This window comes from Arachis ipaensis, chromosome B10, assembly GCF_059453495.1.
Source record: "Arachis ipaensis isolate K30076 ecotype BB chromosome B10, ASM5945349v1, whole genome shotgun sequence".
NCBI lineage: Eukaryota > Viridiplantae > Streptophyta > Magnoliopsida > Fabales > Fabaceae > Arachis > Arachis ipaensis.
In genome coordinates, this window is record NC_142435.1 from 134,378,880 (window position 1) to 134,390,543 (window position 11,664).

Genomic DNA, 11,664 nt, shown 5'->3' on the forward strand with positions numbered 1-11,664 from the left:
CCGACTTTTGCTTCAGCTTCCTTTCTTCTTCAGCTTCTGCTTCTATTATGTTGTTGATTTCTCATTGTCGTTGCTTCTGGTTGCTTCTGATTGATTATATTGTTTTATTGTTGTTGTTGTTGTTCTATTCCTGCTCCTGCTCCTGCTTTTGCTTGATTACATTGTTGATTCATTGTTGTTGTTGTTGTTGTTGTTGTTGTTGTTCTGCTCCTGCTTCTATTTCTGCTCATGTTTCTGCTTTATTACATTGTTGATTCATTGTTGTTGTTGCTTTTGCTTGTGTTTGTGCTTCTGCTTATGTTTCTACTTGTGTTTGATTTTGGAGAAGAAGTGGAAGGGGTATTTTAGTCCGACGGACGGTTTTAAAATTAAGTTAAACCTTCGGGACTATTTTGTAGCAAAAAAAAGGTTGGGGACTGATAAACCACTATTTTATGGTTTATCTTGTGCTAAATTGAATGGTTTTTATCAATTCTTTGCACACTTATTCATATAATTTGCGTGATTTTACAAATCCTTCCTAATTCTGTGATATAGCTGAAAACATGTTTCTTGGGCCTTTAAACTGTCAATTTTAATTACCCTTTATTACCATTCGATGCCGTGATCTGTGTGTCAAGTGTTTTAAGGATTTATAGGGCAGAAATGACTTAGAGGATGGAAAGGAAACTTGCAAAAATGAAGGAGCACAAGAAAATGAAGTTTTGAGAAGGTGGCAGCGATGCATACGTGTGACTAGCGTAGAAGACAAGCGACGCGTACGCGTGACTGACGCGTACACGTGACAAGGAATTTTGCCAAGCGACGCGTACGCGTGACCTACGCGTACGCGTGACATGCGCCACGTGCAGAAATTACAGAAAGCGCTGGGAGCGATTTCTGGGCTCCTTTTTGGCCCAATTATAAGCCCGAGAACACAGAATAGAGGTTGCAGAGTGGGGGAAATCATTCATTCATTCACACAAAACTTTCATTCACATAATTTTAGGTTTGAGATGTAGTTTTCTAGAGAGAGAGGCTCTAGGTTTTACGATTTTAGGTTTAGCTTTTCTTAATCTCAGATTTCTACTTTGCTTTAATTTAGTTTTCTCTTCTACTTTTATTTGTCTTAGCATTCTAGTTTATTTATTTACCTTATTGATTACTTTGTGTTGCTACTTTAGTTTATGAATTCTCATGTTAGATTTGATTTTTCATTTAATGCAATTTGAGGTATTTCATATTTATTGCTTCTCCTATTATTTGTTAGTCATTGATGTTTGCAATTAGTAGTTTAGATTTAATATTCCTTGCTAGTTTTCTATGTTTTTATGTTATGCCTTCCAAGTGTTTGATAGAATGCTTGATTGGATTTTAGTGTAGATTTCTCTCCTCTTGGCTTTGGTTGAGTAATTGGAGACTCTTGAGTTATCAAACTCCTTTGTTGATTGATAATTGAAAGTTGCTAGTTGATTTGGATTCCTCTAAGGCTAGTCTTTCCTTAGGAGTTGACTAGGACTTGAGGAATCAAATTGATTCATCCACTTGACTTTCCTTCATAGTTAGAGGTTAACTAAGTGGGAGCAATGGACAATTGATGTCACAATTGATAAAGATAACTAGGATAGGACTTCTAGTTTTCATACCTTGCCAAGAGCCTTTCTTAACTATTAGTTTAATTCTTGCAATTCACTTTTCTTGTTCCTTATTCAAAACCCCAAAAGATACTTTTCCATAACCAATAATAACTACACCTCCCTGCAATTCCTTGAGAGATAACCCGAGATTTAAATACTTCGGTTTAATTTTACTGGGTTTGTTTTAGTGACAACCAAATTTTTATATGAAAGGATTATTGTTGGTTTGGAAACTATACTCCCAACGAAAATTTATTATGAATTCTTTACTTGTAAAAATTCGTTCATCAAAATGGCGCAGTTGCCGGGGAGTTACAAACGTGTGCCTTATTATTGGTTATTGTGAATAAGTTTGCTTTTTCGTTTCTCTGGTAGTTGTTTCTAGTTTTAGGAGTTTAGTTTCATTATTCCTTATTAGTTTTTGTGTTTTTATTTTCTCTTGATACTATGAATTCTCATCCCTTTGGCTACGAGTTTGGTTCAAATTATGTTGTAGGGTATGGAAGCTATAATAGGAACATGCATCAAGGTTGGGACAATCAAAGATAGGAGGAGCCACAAGGATTTGATCAACCCTTTCGGCAACATCCTCCTCCAATGTGCCATGAGCAACAACCATTCTACGATGCATCCCAAGACCATGGTTATGGTGGACCTTTTCGTGACAACCAACCCCCACCAACGTACTATGAGCAAGAGCCATTCCGAGGTGCGCATCAAGACAATGGATATGGTGGACTTCCTTGTAGTTACCAACAAGCCCACCATATCAATCTAATGGATGTGGAAGTCCTTATTGTACTTGTCAACAACCACCACCATATGCTTATGAACCACCTCCTCAACATAGCTTTGAACTACTATACTCACAAGCCCCCTACTACCAAACACCCTCATATGATCGTAACCCATACCCACCATATCAACCACCCTATGAGCCATATGAATCATACATAGAACCACCCAAATTCCAACCTAATTACTCCCAAGAACCACCACCTCCATATACACCATATCCATATCCATCAACCCAAGAGCCATATGATCCTAATCATGCAATCCGAGCAGAACAAGAAATAAAAGATCGTCTCAAGGAAACAATGGATCGATTTCATGCAACCCTTCATCAATTGGACCGAGTGGTAAACCGGATACCATACGAAGCTCTCATGGCTAAAGAATCTCAACTTGAGAACCAAGGATTGAAGTGTTTTGTGCAACAAGTGGAAAAGATGGAGAGTGATGAACCACCACATCCTTATAATGATGAACCACCCCCTTATCATGAACCTTTTCTCCCAAGTGATGAGCCCTCATATCCACCTCAATCTTCAATGCATGACACTCTTGGTGTTCTTCTTCAAGGGCAAAGAGAGATGAAAAGGGAAGTACTAGAATTCATGGCTGCCTTGACCGAGATAGTAAATCGATTAGCTTCCCAACATTTGGACACTCAGAGTACTCCCATGGCTACATGTGGAGAATCAATAGAAGAGCCTAGCATGAAGGAGACACTAGAAACTCCGGTGGACAATGAGGAGCGTGACTTTGTATTGAAACAAGTGGAGGAAGCCGTAATGGTTGAAGAGGAAGAAGTGGTTGAAGACTTAGGAGACGCTGAACCTCCATGGGAATCTAGAGTTACAGAGTATTCCTCCAAGAAGATTGAAATTGATGTCAAGGATGCCAGTGCACAACCTCCATGGTATATTCCTTATGAAGACTTGGATGGGATAGATCAAGAAGCAAGTTCCCTTGGTGATGCGGATCATGAATCAAGCCTCCTAGTGATGAATCTACAGCCGTAAATGAAGTCCTTGAATATGAAGACTCCTCCCTGATTGAGTCTGAGAATGATGTGGAAGCAGAAGTCCTTTGGAAAGGGTGAACGAGAGTTGAGTACGCTTTGTCAAGAACGTTGGAGACTCCTCTACCTAGGTGGCCATCTACTCCTTTATTTGAGTGGGTAAGACTTATCTCTATTTGCTTTACTGTCCCACTTGAATATGGTATTCTTGAAACGGATGGCCAACTTAGGAAGCTTTATGGCATTAAGCGTAAGAGAAGGATGTCTAGTGGTTGGAGTTGCAAATCAAGGCTCATCAAGTTTAATACTTCAAGAACTAGATGCAAGGATGGAGCTAGTGAATATTTGGTTGGATCTAAGAGCAGAGTTTGGTATTACATTAAGAATTTGGACTGCTTGCCACCCGGTTGGGACAATGGTGATCCACTTCAAGACGGGTGTAGAAACGAGATTTGGGATCCGGGCATACAAGAGGATCAACTTTGGGAGCTCAAAGCTTGTGAAGAACTCCATGAAAGCTTGGAGAATTTTACTTGGAATTGATAGATCTTATAGGAAGTCCAAGCGTTGGTGGCAGTTTCAAGATGAGTTCAAGCACAAGGCACCATGACAAGGAGCTCACCAAATGTCCAACTTAAGGACTTTAACTAAAAGTGCTAGGTGGGAGACAACCCACCATGGTATGATCGTCCCTTTTTATTCTTAGTTTTATTTTATTTTATTTTTATTAGTGTTCATTCATAATTTCTGCATAATCATCTGCATTCTGCATTCTACATTCTGCATTCTATAAATAAAAAAAAAGAAAGGGACAACCCACACTCGTGCGCGTAGGCCACGCATGGGCGTCGACACCAATTTGGTTCTCCCATCTAACGAACAGAAAGTTGTGATAGAATCGTGCGGCTGGTGTACAAAAAGCATAATTTGAAATTGCTGCTAAACTGGTTTATTGATGAGCCCTCATATCCACCGCAATCTTCAATTTCATACGCGTCATTTGAAATTCTGGCACACCACGCGTGGGCGTTCATGACGCGCACGCGTTGCATGTAAAATCTTTCCCCCTTCAATCTGAACAGAGAGTTGCGCCAAAATGACACTGGAATTGTGCGTTTAGCACAATTTTGGCCGACGCGTACGCGTGCTTCATGCGTACGCTTCATCTTCATTAAGTCCCCTTCATGCGTTTGCGTCTATGACGCGTACGCATCGATGCATTTTTCTCTCATCCACGCTCAAGCGTGATCCACGCATACGCGTGGATTTAATTTCATTAACCCCAGACGCGAGAACCCTACCCCTTCACGTGCCCTCTCTTCTTCTCTTCCCTCCAACGTCTCCTTTCTCTTCCCCTCTTCCCTCCATCCACACCACCATCAACGTCCCATTACCACCCAGTTCTGGCGACCCCGAGCCGCCGCCGACCACCCCTCCCTCTCCCTCCTTTCTTTTTTTTCTCCTTCTTCTCTTCTCCTCCTTCCCGCCTTCACCAAGCATCGTCGCGGACACCACTGCGCTGCTGTGCTACCGCCACCTCTGGGCCGGCATTACTTTGCTTCACTACCCTTTTCCTTCCTTTCCAATTTTGCTACTGCACCTCCCAGGTTTCCCTGCTTCCATCTCTACATTTCAATTCTTCTTCTATTCAATTAAGTTAGTTAGCTTAGTTTAAATTTTGTTAGAATTAGGATAGTTAGAGATGCATGTTCTTAGTTAATTTTAGGTGGTTAGGTAGTTAGGATGTGGTTAGTGGATTTAGGTCTGATAATTGCTCTGTTCTTGCTGTCTGGAAATGGTTGATCCTTTTTTGTCTGTGCTGGTAATGACTTGCCCTGTGCTAAATTAACTTGATGCTGTTAATTTGGTTTAAATTGTTATTGATGCTATGTTAATGTTTCATTGATTTACTTTTGTGCTAAACTGGTTTATTGATGCTGCTGAATATTATATGAAATTGCTGCGTTCTTATCTGAGTTGAATTGGTTCCTTGATATTGGATTCTTGTTGTATAATTTTGATGGATTTTAGATCTGAGTTGTTATTGCTGTTGAATTCTTGTTGCGATTTGATCTTCATTGTTGATTCAGTGGAGCTTAATTCTTTGAATCCATATTCCTTATTAATGATTGATTGTTGAATTTAATGAAGGAAGGCTGATTGCATATCTTCTCTTTGAGCAATTTTTGCTGAATTAATGCCATGGTTTCAGCCATTATTTTGTTCATTGATCACAGAAAGCATGCTGCATATGCTTGATTGGTTATGGAATATTTTCTTATTGCTGTCTTATTGGCTCATTTGCTTATTCCCTGTGAATTTATATATGGTTTTGTTGCTTTTAATTGTTAATGAATTCATAGGAAATTCGAATTGATTGATTGAGTTTCGGAATTAGCCAGCTGTTTTGTTTTGCTTAATGATGCCTGAGTCATATGAATTTTCTTGTTCTTCATGCTAATTGACAAATATTGAACTTCATATGAGCTTGACTTGAATTGCTGATCTACTACTGTTTATTTATTTCGGGAACACCCATTTTACTGCCGGAATGCTACCCAAATTTTTTTGAAAACTGTTTTCCTCAACTTTCACTCATGAATTGACTTTGGTACTTTTAAATTGTGATTTATTTGGTTTAAACCAAAGCCAATTCATGAGATGATGGGTTAGCATTTCCATTCCTTTTGGTTCCCTTTCTATTTAAAATGTATTATTGATGATTTTAATTCTTTTTATCCTTCTTTCATTACACGTTTTATCATCAATGACTTGCATTGTATGCTTGAATGTGAGCTTGCTTGTTCTTAAACCTTTTGAACTTCTTTTAGTTAGGAACTACACTACCATGCCACTAATTCTAACCTACTTCTTTAACTTTTAACTAAATTGACTTTCTCACTTTTCTTTTTCATTTTTCACTCTTTTTTTCAAACTAACTCTTTTAATTCCTTTCAAGGCATGAAACTTGTTGTTTCTTAACAAACAAGCATTCTAGATTTCATTGTATAAATTCTTGGATTGTGATTTCTGATTGATTTCTTTGAATCCTACCTTTCGTTCATTCCAAGGATTTATCTCTTTATGACTCACTTCATGCTTTAGCTTTCACTCATCTGTTGCATATCTTCTGCTTGTTATGCTTGCATATTGTTTGCCTTTTTGTTTCTCTGCTTTAGTTGATAATCTGTATCCTGAGAATTCTATTTTTCAGGATGTCTGATAAGAAAGGAAAAGGCAAGGCTACGGCCAGCTCCGTTAAGAAGAAGAGAGGACAGTCATCTATTACTCTATCGGATGTTCTATCGGATGAATCTTGGCATGAAAAGAACTTTACTGATCAAGAAAAAGCTGATCAACTTGTGCCTGCTAATGACCCAGTCAAAATTTGCAAATCTTTACTGTGAACTCAAGTTTTCGATCTTTGTGGAAAAACGGCACCTCTACTTGGAAAGGACACTCAAAATACCAACCGAATTAAAGAAGTACACTGAAGATCAGATCAAACAGAGAGGTTGGGTATTTCTGGAGAGAGATCTGGCAGAGGTAAATGCATCATGGGTCCGTGAGTTCTATTGTAACTATTATAAGACGACCCTTGATGCAGCGCAACTTAGGGGGAAGCAGATCTTAGTCACAGAGGAGGCAATAGAGAATACCTCTACTTCCAGCCTAAAACAGATGATACAGATGGGTATCAGAAGGCCGATCAGTCTATTAGATTCATGAGTTTTGATTGGGATGCTGTCCGGCGTACCATAGCCATTGATCTTGATGTTTCGTGGGCTATGGAAAAGTCAAAGTTAACTCCATGGGGTTTAAAGATTATTGATCTCAATGATGAGGCTAGACTGTGGCAACAGATACTGAGTAATTATATTATGTCTAGTACTCATGAGTCAGAAGTGCCAGCTGCCATGATCATTCTTATTATATGCGTCATGGAAGGAAATGACCTCTACCTTCCACGGTTCATCAGAAAGTACATGTCTAGAGTTCATGTTAGAGGCACCCTGCCATTTCCCTATTTGATCACCCAGATGGCTCGTCGAGCTAAGGTGTCTTGGGAGCTAGAGGATGAGAGACCACCGATTGCTGACTGCAAGAAGGTTATTCCGCACGGCAAGCAGTTCGGACCTCTAGGCCACAGACTACCTACTTCTACTTCTACTACTTCTACTAATGCGGCCACATCCTCAGTAGCACCTTTAGCACCTGCAGCACCACATGCTTCCGCAGCACCATCATCCGCTTCTCAGCTAGTCTATCATCTTGTGCACCGCCTCTTTGAGCGCCTTGATCAGATGGAGCACCGCAATCAGCGGCGTTATGAGCAGTCTGATAGCGACGCTATTCACATCTGAAGCTGATTGTGACGTTGGGGCGTACTGACATCCCCTCTGAGCCTGACACACCCTCGGAGCACTCTGAGGAGGAGGAGGATGAGCAGGAGAAGGATGCGCAGGAGGAGACCCAGCAGTAGGCACAACACGAGGAGACTCAACCTGAGCAGCCTGTAGAGCCCCAGGCACCTACACAGCCACCGCCGACAGAGCCAGCGACACACCCTTCAGTAGGCGATTATCCTTCACGCTCAGCTTGACTGAGCGCATCGAGGACGATGCCGTGATTTAAGTGTGGGGAGGTCACCGTCTCCGGCGAATTATATTTTGGTGAACCATTTCAGACTTCTGTTCTATTTTGCTTTATCTTGTATTTTGTTTTATTTTATTTTATTTTATTCTTCTTTTAATACTTGCACATTTCTATTTTATTGTACTTCTGTTTATTTTTACTTGGTTGTATTTTGCACTTTAGGCTTGTATATATCTTAGATATTTAGCTTGAATTGCACTTTTAGTCTATTAGTTGTGATATGTAAAAACATGGATTATTGAGCTTAGTTTACCGTTTTGCATATGAGAAATTAGTTTGATTGAAAATAGGGAGTAAACTAAAAATTTTTAGTTTTTTATAATCACAACATTTCATTATATATAAAATAAATGTTGGTCAATTGATGAATTTTTAAGGAATGTCTCTTTTTCTTAAAAAAGGCATTTAAGACATTGATTTGAGTTAAAACCTTTTGGTAACTTGCATGATATATATATATATATATATATATATATATATATATATATATATATATATATATATATATATATATATATATATAACTCTGGTTTTTATTGAACTTTTTTCTCTTACCTTTTAGTGGTTGAGAGATCTAATAATAATCGAATTTTTTTTAAAAAGAATGTAAAATACAATTCATCATTTTCAGATTTTTCACCCCATTCTACGGACGAATTATAAGTTTGTCGTTGTAATTTTTTAGAAATTTACTTCTTTTTTCTCACAAATCTATACATTTATTTCAATTTTTAAAGAATTTATTTTTTTAATCTATAAATCCATCCCAAAATTTTTCATGAATTTATTTGATCTATTACTTAAAAATAAAATATTATTCAATGTCTAAAGAATAGAAATGTTGGCAAATAATTTTTTTAAATATTTTATGAGTTTAACTATTTTCTGCTCTAAATTCACATGTTAAGATTATAAATTAAAAAAATATTTATTAAAAATAAAAAAATAAGTTTTTAAATATTTATTTTATATTTATTACGAAAAATTTAAAAATTTTTATTAATAGTAATTTTGTTATGTGTGTTAAGGATACAAAATAGTTAATTCCTATATTAATCATATATTCAAATAGTTAATGCACTTATATTATTTGTATGCACATATTAATAAGAATAAGAATTTAATTTTAATGCATTGATATATTATTAATGTATTAAAATTAATTTTCTATTAAAAAATTTATTAAAATAGTACCCGAAAGCTTATAAAAATTATAAAGTAAATATACGCATAGTTATCATAATCGAATTAGATCAATTAAAATCAGTGGTTTGGCTGGTTTAATTTAGGATTAAGTATGATTTTGGTCTTTAACGTAGAGACCAAAAATTTATTTTGTCCCTGATGAACAAATTTTTGCTAGTAAAGAATTCACAATAAATTTCCGTTGCAAGTATAGTTTCTAAACCAACAATAATCCTTTCATACAAAAATTTGGTTGTCACCAAAACAAACCCAGTAAAATTAAACCGAAGTATTTAAACCTCGAGTCGTCTCTCAAGGAATTGCAGGGAGGTGTAGTTATTATTGGTTATGGAAAAGAATCTTTTGGGGTTTGAATAACGAACAAGAAAGTGAATTGCAAGAATTAAACTAATAGTTAAGAAAGGCTCTTGGCAATATATGAGAACTATAAATCCTATCCTAGTTATCCTTATCAATTGTGACATCAATTGTCCATTGCTCCCGCTTAGTTAACCTCTAATTATGAAGGAAAGTCAAGTGGATGAATCAATTTGATTCCTCAAGTCCTAGTCAACTCCTAAGGAAAGACTAGTTTTAGAGGGATCCAAATCAACTAGCAACTTTCAATTATTAATCAACAAAGGAGTTTGATAACTCAAGAGTCTCCAATTACTCAACCAAAGCCAAGAGGAGAGAAATCTACACTAAAATCCAATCAAGCATTCTATCGAACACTTGGAAGGCATAACATAAAAACATAGAAAACTAGCAAGGAATATTAAATCTAAACTACCAATTGCAAACATCAATGACTAACAAATAATAGGAGAAGCAATAAATATGAAATACCTCAAATTGCATTAAATGAAAAATAAAATCTAACATGAGAATTCATAAACTAAAGTAGCAACACAAAGTAATCAATAAGGTAAATAAATAAACTAGAATGCTAAGACAAATAAAAGTAAAAGAGAAAACTAAATTAAAGCAAAGTAGAAATCTGAGATTAAGAAAAGCTAAACCTAAAATCCTAAAACCTAGAGAGGGGAGTCTCTCTCTAGAAAACTACATCTCAAACCTAAAATTATGTGAATGAAAGTTTTGTGTGAATGAATGAATGATTTCCCCCACTCTGCAGCCTCTATTTTGTGTTCTCGGGCTTGGAATTGGGCAAAAAAGGAGCCCAAAAATCGCTCCCAGCGTTTTCTGTAATTTTTGCACGTGGCGTATGTCATGCGTACGCGTAGATCACGTGTACGCATCGCTTGTCTTCTGCGCTAGTCACGCGTACGCGTCGCTCATGCGTACGTGTCGCTGCCAACTTCTCAAAACTTCATTTTCTTGTGCTCCTTCCATTTTTGCAAATTTTCTTTCCATCCTCTAAACCATTCCTGCCCTATAAAGCCTGAAAATACTTGACACATAGATCACGGCATTGAATGGTAATAAAGGGTAATTAAAATTGATAGTTTAAAGGCCCAGAAAATATGTTTTCAACTATATCATAGAATTAGAAAGGATTTGTAAAACCATACAAATTATATGAATAAGTGTGCAAAGAATTGATAAAAACCATTCAATTTAGTACAAGATAAACCATAAAATAGTGGTTTATCAATCTCCCCACACTTAAACATTAGCATGTCCTCATGCTAAACTCAAGAGAACCAAAAGAGTGAAGGCAGAATGGTGGAACTTATGCAATGCAACCTATTTAGATGTGAGCTATCTACATGTATTATGCTATTCTAATTACTATATATATATGGTCAAATTGAGTCAAATTTCCAAGAAATCATATATGCACAATCAAGGGCTAAATCATATCAAAACACATTCACAATTGAGTTGAGTTAATCAAAAGAGTTCACAAACTTGCAAGACAAGCAATGATCAAATATGGACATATGAAATTAGCTATTGAACCCTCACAGGATTTGTATATGCACTCTAATCACTCAAGTGTTTGGGGTTAAACCACTCTACTCTTCTCTAGTCATGCTTTCTAAAACTTTGTTCTTCATCTAACCAATAAACAAATATTAAGTGTACAAATGCAAATATCATGAGGGCTTTTCAAGGTTGTAATGGGGCTAAGGTAAGGATGAGGGTATATATATATGGCCAAGTGAGCTGTAAATTGAATCTTTGACTAACCTAAGTTCTCACCTAACACACACACACTCTATATAATTTAAAATCATGCCTAGCTACCCATAATCTCACTTTTGTGTATTTCACATACTCATATACTAAATTTTCCTTAATTTCACCACATATGCATTGATCTTTTATTAAACTTGACATCGGGGTAATTTTTTTCCCAATTTATTTATTAGTTATATTGTAATAATAATTTTTTTTAAACATGAAATCAAACATAACATATCAATGCACATG